At 32.5% G+C, this 16,135-nt stretch overlaps 1 non-coding gene across 1 annotated transcript; it reads right to left on the bottom strand.

Annotated features, from left to right (window-relative positions):
• Window positions 1-7,117: 7,117 nt before the first annotated feature.
• LOC139860868 (small nucleolar RNA R71) lies at window positions 7,118-7,224 on the bottom strand. Its single transcript, XR_011763488.1, has one exon. It is a non-coding gene; the product is annotated as a small nucleolar RNA R71 (small nucleolar RNA).
• Window positions 7,225-16,135: the final 8,911 nt, after the last annotated feature.

The raw sequence follows: 16,135 nt of genomic DNA, 5'->3' as shown, positions 1-16,135 counted from the left end.
TTCTTGCTGTGAGTTGAGGCCCATAATGCCCTCCTGTTGGTCCTGTGTGACAATGGTTTAAGATTTTACTAGCTTCATCTCTGAATACACATCGGCGTATTATTCCATCGGGACAACTTTTAAACAAATGTGGATCTTCCCAAAAATAGTGTCTTATATCACTAAAGAATTTCTTTCGTTTTTGGTACGACAACCCTTTTTCAAGGAATCCACATACTAAGTAGTTTGCATAGTTTTCAAACCATGGAATTTCATTATAATCTATCTTCAATATATATTCATCAGGAAAGTTGTCTTGTATGGCCGATTCATTTAGAACTTCTAATTCAGGATTTTCAAGACGAGAAAGATGATCAGCGGCGAGATTTTCTGCTCCCTTTTTGTCTCGGATTTCAATATCGAACTCTTGTAAGAGTTAGATCCAACTGATTAATCATGGTTTGGCATCTTATTTCGAAAATAGGTATCTAAGAGCAGAATGGTCAGTATAGACCACCGTTTTTGCTAGAACGAGATATGAACGAAATTTGTCAAAAGCAAAGACAATGGCAAGGAGCTCTTTTTTAGTAGTTGTGTAATTCGTTTGTGCTCCTTGTAACGTCTTACTAGCATAATAAATAGGTTGAAATCGTTTTTCAATCCTTTGTCCTAAAACGGCTCCCATTGCAAAATCACTTGCATCGCACATAAGTTCAAACGGTAGATTCCAATTTGGAGTTATCATGATCGGCGCATTAGTGAGTTTTTCTTTAAGAATATTAAAAGATTTGATGCATTCATCCGAAAAGATGAATGGAGCATCCTTTTCAAGGAGTTTATTCATAGGAATGGCAATTTTAGAAAAATCTTTTATGAAACGTCGGTAAAAACCGACATGCCCTAGAAAACTCCTAACTCCTCTAACATTAGTGGGATGTGGAAGTTTAGCAATTACATCTACTTTAGCTCTATCCACTTCAATTCTTTCCTTTGAAATTTTATGAACAAGAACGATGCCTTCTTTAACCATGAAATGGCATTTCTCCCAATTTAGTACTAGATTTGATTGTTCGCATCTAATAAGTATTCATTCAAGATTAACTATACATGTTTTAAAAGTATCACCGAAGACTGAAAAGTCATCCATGAAAACTTCCATGCATTCTTCTATCATGTCGTGAAAAATCACCATCATGCACCTTTGAAAGGTTGCAAGGGCGTTGCAAAGTCCAAATGGCATGCTTTTGTAATCAAAAGTACCATAAGGGCACGTGAACGTGGTTTTTTCTTGGTCCTCGGGTGCTATTGGAATTTGAAAATATCCGGAAAAACCATCAAGAAAACAATAGTAACTGTTCCCGGCTAATCTTTCCAACATTTGATCAATGAAAGGTAAGGGAAAGTGAACTTTTCTGGTGGCGTCATTTAATTTTTCTATAATCAATACAAACACGCCATCATGTTACAGTCCTAGTAGGAATAAGCTCATTTTTTTCATTTGTGATGACAGTCATGCCACCCTTCTTAGGTACACATTGAACTGGACTTACCCATGGACTATCAGAGATTGGATAAATTAAACCTGCATCTAGCAGTTTAATTATTTCTTTCTTAACAACATCTTGCATATTAGGATTTAGTCTTCGTTGGCGTTGCACATACATTTTATGACCTTCTTCCATAAGGATTTTATGTGTACAATACGAAAGACTTATACCTTTAATATCATGAATCTTTCATGCAATAGTTGGTTTATGAGCTTTTAGCACAGAAATGAGTTGAGATTTTTCATTTTCAGTAAGAGAAGACGTTATTATTACAGCTAATTCAGATTCACCATGTAAATAAGCATATTCCAAATGGTTTGGAAGTGGCTTTAACTCTAGTGTCGGTGGTTCTTCTATCGATGATTTATATCGATATTTGTCTTCCTCTTTTAGCATTTGAATTTCTTCTGTTGTTGGTTCATATCCATTAGCCATAAGTGTAGCTAACATTTCAGTTTCATCAATTGGTTCAGTTCCTTCTCCTAAAGAACATTCTCCTATTCCTTGTAATTCTGGAAATTCTTCTAACAATTCTGCATGTGAATCTATAGTTTGAATATAATAACATGTATCATCTGCAGATTTTGGATGTTGCATGGCTCTATCAACTGAAAATGTAACACTCTCGTCCTCTATACTTAGGGTCAATTTCTTACCAAACACGTCTATTATTGCTTTAGCCGTGTTTAAGAATGGTCTTCCTAATATGAGAGGAACTCGAGAATCTTCTTCCATGTCCAGAATAACAAAATCTACTAGAAATACTAAAGTACCAACTTTAACTAGCATGTTTTCCATTATCCCTCTAGGATATTTTACTGATCGATCGGCTAGTTGTATGCTTATTCTTGTTGGTTTCAATTCTCCAAGGTCTAGTTTAGCGTATAATGAATACGGCATTAAATTTATACTAGTACCTAAATCTGCTAATGCTTCTATTGAACTAAGACTACCCAAAAAACATGGAATCGTGAAACTTCCTGGATCAGATTGTTTTTCTGGTATCTTATTTAACAGTACTGCAGAACAATTAGCATTCATAGTAACAGCCGAGAGTTCTTCCATTTTCTTTCTATTTGTGATTAGATCTTTCAAGAATTTATTTGTTTAAACATATCCAAGAATTTGGATTGCTCGGCTTTAAGTTTTTCTTTTCTCATTTTACTTGGGTAAGGAAGTGGTGGTTGGTATGGTTTAACATAAGGTTTAGCCTTAACTGTGTTATCTTCATTAACCTTTTTAACTACCAGTTCTGTTTCCTTATCTTGCTCAGATTGTGGTTCTTGTGGAGTAGGAATAGCTTCATCAGAAATTACAGGCATTTCAGGTGGTTTAAGTGTAATATCACTTCTTGTGGTAATGGCTTTAGCTGTTTTACTTCGGGGGTTAGCATTTGTATCGCTAGGTAGACTTCCCGGCTTTCTTTCACCTATCAACCTTGCTAGGTTACTTACTTCTTGTTCCAAATTTTGAATAGAAGCTTGTTGATTTCTAAATGCTTGAGCATTTTGTTCATTGGTTTGTTTCTGAGATGTGAAAAATTGAGTTTGAGATTCAACTAGCTTCGACATCATATCTTCTAAATTTGGCTTTTTATCATCGGTTTGTGGTGGTTTATTTTGAAAAATAGGTCTTTGCTGATTGTAAGTATTATTGGATACTTGTTGATTGCTAGCACCTCGTTGGTTGTTGTATGGAACATTTCGGTTATAGTTCAGATTTTGATTGTAGATTGGTCTTTGATAGTGCTCTAAATGAACATATATTTAGTATCAATATCCTTCCAATATTTAGCTTTTAGTTGTAATTGTTCTATTTTTATGTAATATTCGTTTAAATAAATAAGTGCGAAGACAAAAGAAGAAAATGACGATTTGAAGACGCAAATGACCAAAAAGCTCAAATGTACAAGATATAATTCAAGTGGTTCAATTTATTAATGAGAAACATCTCAAAATTACAAGAGTACGAGCCGCAAAACGCAAAGTACAAGATATTAAATTATACGAAAGGACGTTCGAAAAACCGGAACCGGGACCTGAGCCAGCTATCAACGCGCGACGCAACGGAGCTAAAATTACAAGTCAACTATGCACAAGAACATAATATAATATTTAAATAATTATATAAATTATTTATATATTATATATTATTAAATAACGTCGACAAACTAGCAAACAAAAAATATGTGAGCTGGATCTGACGGCCATGCGATCGCATGGGAAATAGGCATAAAACTCATGCGAGTGCATGAGCCCATGCGAGTGCATGAGATTTGCACTAAAATCTCATGCGACCGCATGAGTTACTGTAGCAGGCCACATCCTATAAATTCGCCAGTTTTCTCTGAGTTTTAATACATCTTTTTCTATTTTCTTTCTCTTATCTCTCAATTTATATTTATATTTATATTTTAATTATAATTTTAATTAATAATAATAAGGTTATGGTAACGAATGTTGTAAGTTTGTAAGTCGAAGCTCTGTCCGTGCAACGCTACGCAATTAATCACCACTGTAAGCTATGTTCTACCTTTTTAAATTAATGTCTCATAACTAAGTTATTATTATGCTTATTTGAGCCGAAGTAATCGTGATGTTGGACTAAATATTAAGACGGGGTTATTGAACTTTGGACTATAATTAAGGTTTGGGCAAAAGACCGACACTTGTAGAAATTGGACTATTGACTATTAATAGATGGGGGGTATTGTCTAATTGAGTGACAACTCATTGGTGTCTGTCGAACCTATCTTCAAATTAATTAACCTAATAATTAATAATGATTATGGTTGTCCTATTTAGTGACGTTCATATGGAATCTATTATAATCATTTAATTAATTATTCGGGTTGGGTAATTGATTATTCAAACTGATCAAGTGGGTAAATTAATATTCATATCTAATCAAAACAGGGGTGGATTACATACAGTGATAATTGGTGTAATTGTTGACAGAAGTGATAACTGCGTCACAGTTTAAATCCTTAATTAGTTGGAATATTTGACTTCGGGTATAAGGGTAATTTGTCGAGGACACTCGCACTTTATATTTATGACTGATGGACTATTATGGATAAAAACCAGATAGACGTATCAAATAAACCAGGACAAAGGACAATTAACTCTGAGTAATAAATTAAAATCAAAACGTCAAACATCATGATTATGGAAGTTTAAATAAGCATAATTATTTTATTTCATATCTCATCGTACTTTTATTTATTGTCATTTTATTTCTTATCGCAATTTTAATTATCGCAACTTTAAATATTGTTATTTATTTTACGCACTTTAATTATCGTCATTTATCTTTACGCTTAAAATATAAAATCGACAAACCAGTCATTAAACGGTAAAAACCCCCTTTTATAATAATATTACTATATATAATTATATATATTTTATACAAATATAGTTGTTAAAAATATAGTACGTATCACTAGCTCCCTGTGGAACGAACCGGACTTACTAAAAACTACACTACTCTACGATTCGGTACACTGCCTATAAGTGTTGTAGCAAGGTTTAGGTATATTCCATAAATAAATAAATAAAACGTGTGTAATTTGTATCATATTTAATAGTATTTTCTTGTAAATATTAATAGTATTTTATACACCTTCGCTTTAACATCAAGTTTTTGGCGCCGCTGCCGGGGAAACTTAACGCCGAAGCGAAACGCTATAAAAAAAATTTATTAAGTTTTAATTTCTTTTTGTAAAAATACGTTTTAAATACAAAAATATAAAAATAAAAACAAAATATATATATTTTTAAGAGTTTGTTTAAAATTATAAAGTATTTTTATTTTTCTATTTTAGTTTTTAAATATAAGTTTTATTTATATAAATATTTTATTTAAATTAAAAATAAAAAAAAATATAAATATAAATAACTATTCGGGCCTGGTACTGTAGCAGCCCAAGACCTGGCCTGGTATCCGAAGCCATGCGATCGCATGGCCCAGCCATAAAACTCATGCGATCGCATGAGGCTGTCTGACAGGTCTGATCCCAGCAATTATTACGTAGTAGGGTTTTATTATTAATTATATTTATTAATTAACCCTAATTAGGTTTTAATTAATTAATTAGTTTTTAAATTTAGTTTTAATTTATATTTAGTAATATTAAGTTTTAATATTATTATTAATTATATAAATTAATACTTTTATAAAATAAATATAAAAATAATATTTTTATAAAAATAAGTAATTTTATCACTTTTTATTTCTTTTTATATTTCGTATCTTTTTAATCATTTATTCGTAAATTGTATATTTATCGTTCGTAATTAGTTTAAGCTACAGTTTTTTCCGTAGTTATTTTTATTTCTAGATTTTTAGGACTTGTCGTAAAATCCCTTAAGTGCTTTTTCTTTAGACTAAGATTTAGGTGCTTTAGAATTTTGCGACGCCGTTTTGAATTTTAGTGCCTATTAAGTTATTGCCGTTTTGGATATAGAATTCCCTTTAAGCTTTAATACCTTTAGACGTAAGTTTTAATTTTTAGTTTTTAGAATTCTAAGTTTCGACGCTTATTTTCTTATTTTTATTTTTCGACCTTTTATTTTTCGACATTTTCCGACGCGCTCTTTTTCTTTCTTATTTCTCGACGCTCTAGTTTTAGGACATAGAATTTTCTATTTCTTCTCTAAAAATTCAAAACGAAAAATTATTTTAAGCGGTTAAATTGATAGACATCCAAAATTTTCTGGTTCGTAGTAATAGTTGGATTTGTTAGTGGCGAGTTGTGGGCTTACGATTTAAAGGGTCATGGCTACCTGCTGCATCTATTGGCTATTCAAAACGTGGGCAAAATCAGAAAAGTCTATTAATTTGATAACTTATATAATTTTTATTTTTATAACTAATAGGATATTCAGTGAATGCACCGAGCAAAACGTTTACCACATTTCATACGTTCACCACCTGTAACTCGATCAAGACATCTAGCCAATATTGTCACCGTTGATTTTTCTCTAGAATCATCATCTAGTCGACCAAGTACTCCAATTCAAATTTTCGATAATCCATTTTTTGAACCCGACCTCATAATTGAGAATCCGGAGGATATTCAAGGACAATTCAGAGATCCTGAACCACTAATCATTCCTTCTGAACTACAAATTACTCATCCGGAGATTGTCAAGGAAGAAACCGTTAAATTAGAATCCTCTAGTGATTCGTATTCAACAAATTCAATTATGGAAGTAACAGAACCTCTAAGTATGGAAGACCGAATGAGAGCCACACGCACGGGCCAAGGTCATGCCATTATTAAGCCAGACATTAATGCGCCAGATTATGAAATCAAATGACAAATCCTACACATGGCAACTAATCAATGCCAATATAGTGGTACGCCAAAAGAAGATCCAAATGAACATCTTCGAACATTTAATAGGATCTGTACTCTATTCAAAATCAGAGAAGTTGAGGATGAACAGATCTATCTCATGTTATTTCCCTGGACTTTAAAGGGAGAAGCCAAAAATTGGTTAGAATCGTTACCTGAAGGGGCGATTGATACATGGGATGTCTTAGTTGAGAAATTTCTTAAAAGATTCTTTCTGGCATCCAAAGCCGTGAGACTTCAAGGAGAAATTGTTACATTCACATAGAAGCCAAATGAAACTCTATATGAGGCGTGGACAAGATTCAAAAAATTGTTGAGAGGATGTCCTCAACAAGGTTTAGATACTTATCAAATAGTACAAATATTCTACCAAAGTGTCGACGTTGCTACACGAAAAGACATCGACATAGCAGCTGGTGGTTCCATTATGAAGAAAACCGCAACTGAAGCTTACAAAATCATTGATAACACAGCATCCCACTCGCATGAGTGGCATCAGGAAAAAGATATTTTTCGTTCATCTAAAGCAGCTAGAGCCGATTCTAGCCATGACTTTGATTCCGTTCACACAAAAATAGATGCTTTCGAGAGAAGAATGGAAAAGATGAATAAAGATATTCATGCAATACGAATCAGTTGTGAGCAATGCGGTGGACCACACTTAACGAAAGATTGTCACATTGAGCAAACGATGGAACAACGTGAGAATGTTTCCTACATGAATCAAAGGCCGGGAAATGATTATCAAAATAATTATCAACCGCCAATTCCAAACATCAATTGAAATCAAAAATAACCAACCAACTCAAAACAACACTTTCAATCAACAAAGACCTGGCTTGTATAAGCCATCACAACAAACCGAAGAGAAAAAGCCAAATCTAGAAGAAATGATGGCAAAGCTAATGGAATCTCAAACACAATTTATTACATCTCAAACCCAAACGAATGAGAGGTTTGATCAGTCATTAAGAACTCAACAAGCTTCCATTTTAAATCTAGAAAAACACGTAGGTACTCTTGCTAGCATGATGAGTGAGAGGGAACAAGGAAAGCTACCGAGTAATACTAAAGTAAATCCTCGGAATGAGAATGTTAATATGGTATCAACAAATTCTGAAAAACCAACACCAGAAGATGGGAAGGTTTTAGATGTGAGTAACAATGAAGAAGTTACAACACCACCACCACCACTCGAGTATGTAAATCCAGTGGTGGCACCATACAGACAACCCATCCCGTTTCCAAGAAAAGGAGTTGAGTATGAGCAAGTGATAGGTAATAAAGTTTGTGATACCTCTGGAAAGAAGAAGAAGAATAAGAAAGTGCAAGAAACAAAAACCGTAAAAGTAAACCCGGTAAAGACAGTTCCACTGAAACCTCCACCCAGGGTGGGTGTTCCGGGTGAATTTATTGTTCCTTGTCTACTTAGTGATTGTGTCATGTATGACGCACTAGCAAATTTAGGTGCAAGTGTGAGTGTTATGCCTCTTTCATTATATAAAAGATTAGGAGTAGGTGAGTTAAGTCCAACGGAAATGAGTGTTCGACTCTTTGATCAAACCATTAGGCACCCAGTTGGAATTGCTAACAACCTACCAGTTCAAGTGGGTAATTTAACCTTTCTAGTCGAATTCATTGTCATTGACATAGAAGAAGACCCAAACATTCCTCTAATTTTAGGTCGACCATTCTTAGCGTCCACCAGGGCGTTATTTGATGTAAGAGAGGGTAGAATGACACTTAGTAATTATGAAAAATCGATCACCTTTGTGAGTCGAAAGTCTAAATCTCCACCAACCAAAACCGTTGAACCCAACAAAAACGATTGGTAAGAACCATGTTGTTTTACCAACTCCAACAGTAGTGATTAACAGTAATAAAACACCTAAGTGTGGGGAAGATGAAGTAAAGCCTAATGATGACCTGATAACAAAGAACCCTGTTGTTGATACGAAATTAAATGATCCCGTTATTAATAGTTCTATGAAGAAACTTATTAAACGGATTCGTGATGCTAGAACCAAGGGGAACTTTAAGTTATGTAACCGGTTAGTATCCAATCTATCGCCTAAAGAAAAGGCGAAACTAGTTGAATTTATGGATATTACACAGGAATCGGACCAATGGCTTAAAGCAAAAGTCACAGATATGCCAGTTGATTATGGTCCAAGAGAAATTGACGATGAAGTTAACCACAATTTCGACACCACAGCTACCTAAGTGTGGGGAGATTCAAATGTTCTAAAAAGAAAATGCTGTCTAAAGTTAATTGTTCTGTTCTCGTGTAGTTTTGAGAATGAAATCTAATTGGTCTTTTCCGCTAGCAGACACTAAAGAACTAGTTTTCTCCTCCCATTCTGAATTTTTTTTTCTGTTTTTGTAGGTTTTGTATGAAATTAATACGCTTTTTAAATTTATGTTTTGTGTGAATTTAAAAACAAAATTTACTTTATTTCATTAAGTTTAAAAAATTTGATATTTAAAATTCGTCGTGAGTTGAAGACTAGGTTATGGAACCAAAATTGCTTTACCCGAGAGCGGTACGAGAAATTTTATTATCATTATTTTTAATCTTATTGATTTAAAAGTATGCCAAAAACATTAAAATACCTAAAAATCTTTACTTTTAAGACAGTCGCTTTAAAATGACAAATTTTAAAATTTTATCGAGGGATGGACTAGGTCAACGTACCGAAACAACCTCTGCTAAAAGGAAAACAAAATTTTAAAAATTATTCAGTTAAATTGTTTTAATAAATAAAGGTTTTATAATTTAAAGGTTTTATAATTATTGTTTTGTAGTTTATCTCATGTACAAAACAGGGTAAAACAGCGCAATTTCAAAGACTAGCATTAAGTTCAGCAAAAACTACTAATTTTGACGACAAAACGAAAAACAAATGTGATGTAACAACAAGACGAAATGAACAAATGATGTGCACCATTTATCATTCAAAGCATACAACAATATGTTTGGAGACTTTGGTAAAATTTTAATCATTTTTCTACGCTAATTACCCTCAATAATTTAAATTGTTACTGATTTCTTGCAAATGAGGGCATTGCAAGATCTTAAGTGTGAGAAGGAGTTAAATTCCTTCGGATTTTTAAAATTTTAATTTAAACACTTGGTTACCATTAAAAATACTAGTAACGTAGTAGTTGTATTAGAATCAAGTGCTCTCTGATAATAAAGAACAGCCCTAGTCTTATATACTGACTACCCAATTCTAGTAAAATTTAAAAATTTTCAAATAAATGAATTCAAAATCATGTTTATACATATTTATGAACGATAAACTAGGTGTTAACACCGAAATTATTGTTACCTCGGAAAGGACATAAATTGAGAAACAACCCAAAATGTTTGAATTCATTTAAAATGGAATAGAGGAGAATAAAAAGGCAAAGAAAGGAAAATAAAAGCCAAGTGTGAGAAATTTTTACCAAGTTATTTAAATCACATATCACATATTTTTGTACAAATAATTGAAGATACTTTTGTTTTGAACGATTTTATCGTTTTACCGGATTTCTTATAATATATTTGAAAGAAATGTGCCACTAGATTTAAAAGGAAATAAAGTCTTCCGAAAAAGACACGCGCTTCTTGATTTAGGTCAGGAAGTTGTCGTCCAGACCAGTTGTAGAGTCTACAAAAAATCTTGAAAAGTTTTTTCGAAAATCAGCTGGAAATCCACGGACCTCAGCATCAAACAGGGTCGCCAAGTGGTCAGACTTATCCTAACCATGAGAGGATCTGTCTCGTAAAATGGAGAGGGCGCCGTGCAAATTAGCCTGATAAGACTAATGAATCAGACCCCCAGAAAGGATAATCTCCTTAAAGATTAAAAATCAGCTTTTAAGACTAATATTACTCAATCCTTGAGATTGACTTTAAAGATTGAGAATTACCAACTCATGGAATTCGATGATATCTCAACTCGAGCTTGAACGAGAAAATATTTTGATCAAATTACAAACCGATTTGTTTTCTGAAAACCTATTTTCAATGCGTTCATTACCATTGAACGTAAAATCCTAAGAATTCACCGAAATTCATTAGGTCACCTGAACCAAATCGAGTGTCAACCGTAAGAACAGTGGTTGCATAGCAGGGTCAAAGACAGGACCTTGTGCCAGACCGAAAAACTATAGGGTGATCTTTACTATTACTGCTACAAAGGATAGTAATTGCATCCGACACGTTTTTGACCATAATCATCTGCATGTCACGGGACATTGCCTTAACAGATGCTTGTTCAACGCTTTTCTTTACAATCGGACGGTAGTTTACCGAAAGGTAATATACGGAGCAAGTAAACTGGACGTGTTGCTTTCCTAATACAAGGTTAGCAAGTGGATGACACAAAACCGCAAGTTTTGAGCTAAAATTTTCAAATCTGAAACCCACCAAACCCACTAAAACAATTTGCAAACACCTGTGAAGGGTTATTCCGGAAAACTTATCTAGGGTAAAATCTAGAATGAATTTTCAAAAGATCAAATGTTTTCATAAAGATCCAATTTCCTTAAAGGATCTAAATTTTTATAGTCATGTGGGACTGTAAACCACATCGTTACTATCATTGTTTATACCGTTGTATCAAAATCACTGATGTATAAAGTGTGAGAATAAAAAAAAAAGTGATTCGAGTGAAGTGTGATTTTATTTCAAGTTCTGTATTGCTTGAGGATAAGCAACGTTCAAGTGTGGGGATAGTTGATAGTGCTCTAAATGAACATATATTTAGTATCAATATCCTTCCAATATGTAAAGTTTTTAGTTGTAATTGTTCTATTTTTATGTAATATTCATTTAAATAAATAAGTGCGAAGACAAAAGAAGAAAATGACGATTTGAAGACGCAAATGACCAAAAAGCTCAGATGTACAAGATATAATTCAAGTGGTTCAATTTATTGATGAGAAACGTCTCAAAATTACAAGAGTACGAGCCGTAAAACGCAAAGTACAAGATATTAAATTATACGAAAGGACGTTCGAAAAACCGGAACTGGGACCTGAGCCAACTATCAACGCGCGACGCAACGGAGCTAAAATTACAAGTCAACTATGCACAAGAAAATAGTATAATATTTAAATAATTATATAAATTATTTATATATTATATATTATTAAATAACGTCGACAAACTAGCAAACAAAAAATATGTGAGCTGGATCTGACAGCCATGCGATCGCATGGGAAATAGGCATAAAACTCATGCGAGTGCATGAGCCCATGCGAGTGCATGAGATTTGCACTAAAATCTCATGCGACCGCATGAGTTACTGTAGCAGGCCACATCTTATAAATTCGCCAGTTTTCTCCGAGTTTTAATACATCTTTTTCTATTTTCTTTCTCTTATCTCTCAATTTATATTTATATTTATATTTTAATTATAATTTTAATTAATAATAATAAGGTTATGGTAGCAAATGTTGTAAGTTTGTAAGTCGAAACTCTGTCCGTGCAACGCTACGCAATTAATCACCACTGTAAGCTATGTTCTACCTTTTTAAATTAATGTCTCATAACTAAGTTATTATTATGCTTATTTGAGCCAAAGTAATCGTGATGTTGGACTAAATATTAAGACGGGGTAATTGAACTTTGGACTATAAATAAGGTTTGGGCAAAAGACCGACACTTGTAGAAATTGGAATATTGACTATTAATAGATGGGGGTATTGTCTAATTGAGTGACAACTCATTAGAGTCTGTCGAACCTGTCTTCAAATTAATTAATATAATAATTAATAATGATCATGGTTGTCCTATTTAGTGACGTTCATATGGAATCTATTATAATTATTTAATTAATTATTCGGGTTGGGTAATTGATTATTCAAACTTGTTAAGTGGGTAAATTAATATTCATATCTAATCAAAACAGGGGTGGATTACATACAGTGATAATTGGTGTAATTGTTGACAGAAGTAATAACTACGTCACAGTTTAAATCCTTAATTAGTTGGAATATTTGACTTTGGGTATAAGGGTAATTTGTCGAGGACACTCGCACTTTATATTTATGACTGATGGACTATTATGGACAAAAACCAGATAGACGTATCAAATAAACCAGGACAAAGGACAATTAACTCAGAGTAATAAATTAAAATCAAAACGTCAAACATCATGATTATGGAAGTTTAAATAAGCATAATTATTTTATTTCATATCTCATCGTACTTTTATTTATTGTCATTTTATTTCTTATCGCAATTTTAATTATCGCAACTTTAAATATTGTTATTTATTTTACGCACTTTAATTATCGTCATTTATCTTTACGCTTAAAATATAAAATCGACAAATTGGTCATTTAACGCTAAAAACCCCCTTTTATAATAATATTACTATATATAATTATATATATTTTATACAAATATAGTTGTTAAAAATATAGTACGTATCACTAGCTCCCTGTGAAACGAACATGACTTACTAAAAACTACACTACTCTACGATTAGGTACACTGCCTATAAGTGTTGTAGCAAGGTTTAGGTATATTTCATAAATAAATAAATAAATAAAACTTGTGTAATTTGTATCATATTTAATAGTATTTTCTTGTAAAAATTAATAGTATTTTATACACCTTCGCTTTAACATCAGTCTTGGCGGTTGATAATTATTTTGATAATTATTTCCAGACCTTTGGTTTATGTATAAAACATTCTCTCTTTGTTCCATTGTTGGTTCAATACTGAGACAGTCTTTTGTTAAATGTGGTGCTCCACACTGCTCACAACTAATTCGTATTGAGTGAATATCTTTAGTCATCTTTTCCATTCATCTCTCGACAGCATCTATCTTTGCAGAAATGGAATCAAAGTCATGGCTAGAATCAGCTCTAGCTGCTTTAGATGATCTAACGATATCTTTTTCTTGGTGCCACTCATGTGAGTGGGAAGCAGTGTTATCAATAATTTTGTAAGCGTCAGTTGCGGTTTTCTTCATAATGGAACCACCAGCTGCTATATCTATGTCTTTTCTTGTAGTGATGTTGCATCCTTGGTAGAATATTTGTACTATTTGACAAGTGTCTAAACCATGTTGCGGATATCCTCTCAATAACTTTCCAAATCTTGTTCACGCTTCATATAGAGTTTCATTTGACTTTTGCATGAATGTAACAATTTCCCTTGAAGTCTTACGGCTTTAGATGTCGGAAAGAATTGTTTAAGAAATTTTTCAACTAAAACGTCCCATGTATCAATCGCCCCTTCGGGTAACGATTCTAACCAATCTTTGGCTTCTCCCTATAAAGTCCAGGGAAATAACATGAGATATATATGTTCATCCTCCACTTCTCTTATTTTAAATAGAGTACAGATCCTATTAAAGATACGAAGATGTTCATTTGGATCTTCCTTCGGCGCACCACTAAATTGGCATTGATTAGTTACCATGTGTAGAATTTGTCCTTTGATTTCATAATCTAGCGCATTAATGTCTGGTTGAGTAATTGCGTGACCTTGGCCAGTGCGTTTAGCTCTCATTCGGTCTTCCATACTTAGAGGTTCCAGATTTTCCATTATTGGAATGGTTGAATCTGAATCACTAGAGGATTCTGATTTAATGGGTTGTTCCTCGACAATCTCTGTTTGAATGATTGGTGGTTCCGGAGGAAAGATTAATGGTTTAGGATCTCTGAATTGTCCCTGAATATCCTCCGGATTCTCAATTGTGAGGTCGGGTTCAAAAAATGGATTATCGGAAATTTGAATTGGAGTACTTGGTCGACTGGATGACGATTCTAAAGAAAAATCAACGGCGATAATATTGGCTAGATGTCTTGATCGAGTTACAGGTGGTGAACGTACAAAAGGTGGTGAACGTTTTGCTCGGTGCATTCACTGAATATCCTATTAGTTATAAAAGATAAAAATTATATAAGTTATCAAATTAATAGACTTTTCTGATTTTGCCCACGTTTCGAATAGCCAAAAGATGTAGCAGGGAGCCAGATGCCTTTAAATCGGAAGCTCACAACTCAGCCACTAACAAATCCAACTATTACTACGAACCAGAAAATTTTGGATTTCTATCAATTTAACCGCTTAAAATAATTTTTTCGTTGAAATTTAAAGAAATTTTAGAGAAGAAATAGAAAATTCTATGTCCTAAAAACTAGAGCGGCAAGAAATAAGAAAGGAAAAGAGTGCGTCGAAAAATGTCGAAAAATAAAAGGTCGAAAAATAATAAAAAGAACGTAGCGCGTCGAAACTTAAAAGTCTAAAACTAAGAATTAAAGGTTGCGTCCAAAGGTATTAAAGCTTAAAAGAAATTCTATATCCAAAACGGCAACTTTTTTAAAAAGGTACTAAAATATTAAAACGGCGTCGCAAAATTCTAAAGCACCTAAATCTTAGTCTAAAGAAAAAAAACACTTAAGGAATTTTACGGCAAAGCCTAAAAATCTAGAAATAAAAATAACTATGGCAAAAACTATGACTTAAAACTAAATACGAACGAAAAATACAAATATTACGCTAAAACAAATAAAAAGATACAAAATATAAAAATAAACTTAAAGTTGTAAAAAGTACAATTTTTATAAAAATATTATTTTTATATTATTTATTTATAAAAGTATTAATTTTATATATTTATTAAAACTAATTATAACTTAAAACTATAAAATAAATAAAACTAAAATTAATTAATATAAAACTAAACCCTAATTAGGGTTGATTAATAATAATTATTAATATTAAAACCCTAATTTCGTCGGATCCTATGTTTCTTACCTGTCTTTTCTCATCATGCGATCGCATGAAATCTTAGTTATACAGCCATACGATCTCATAGGCCTCAGATCCAGTTCAGTTGTTGGGCTGCTACAGTGTAGTGGCCCGATTACTTTTATTATTATTATTTTTTTCTGTTTTTCTGTTTTTAGTATAAATAAATATTTATATAAAATAATAAAATACTTATATTAAAAACAAAATTAGAAATAAAAATACTTTTTAACTTTATATATTTTAAACAAACTCTTAAAAATATATATATTTTGTTTTTATTTTTTTCTATTTTTCTATTTTTAATATTTAAAACGTATTTTAAACGGCAAATTTTTTTATAGCGTTGCGCTTTCCGCGTTTAGGATTCCCCGACAGCGGCGCCAAAAATACTTGATGTTATGCTAGGTGTGTACAAAATAGTTATATTTTTACTACAAAATACTATTAAATACGATACAATTTTACACAAGTTATTTATTTATTTA

The sequence above is a fragment of the Rutidosis leptorrhynchoides genome, chromosome 7 (genome assembly GCF_046630445.1).
Source record: "Rutidosis leptorrhynchoides isolate AG116_Rl617_1_P2 chromosome 7, CSIRO_AGI_Rlap_v1, whole genome shotgun sequence".
NCBI lineage: Eukaryota > Viridiplantae > Streptophyta > Magnoliopsida > Asterales > Asteraceae > Rutidosis > Rutidosis leptorrhynchoides.
This window is presented reverse-complemented; position numbering and strand designations above follow the sequence as displayed.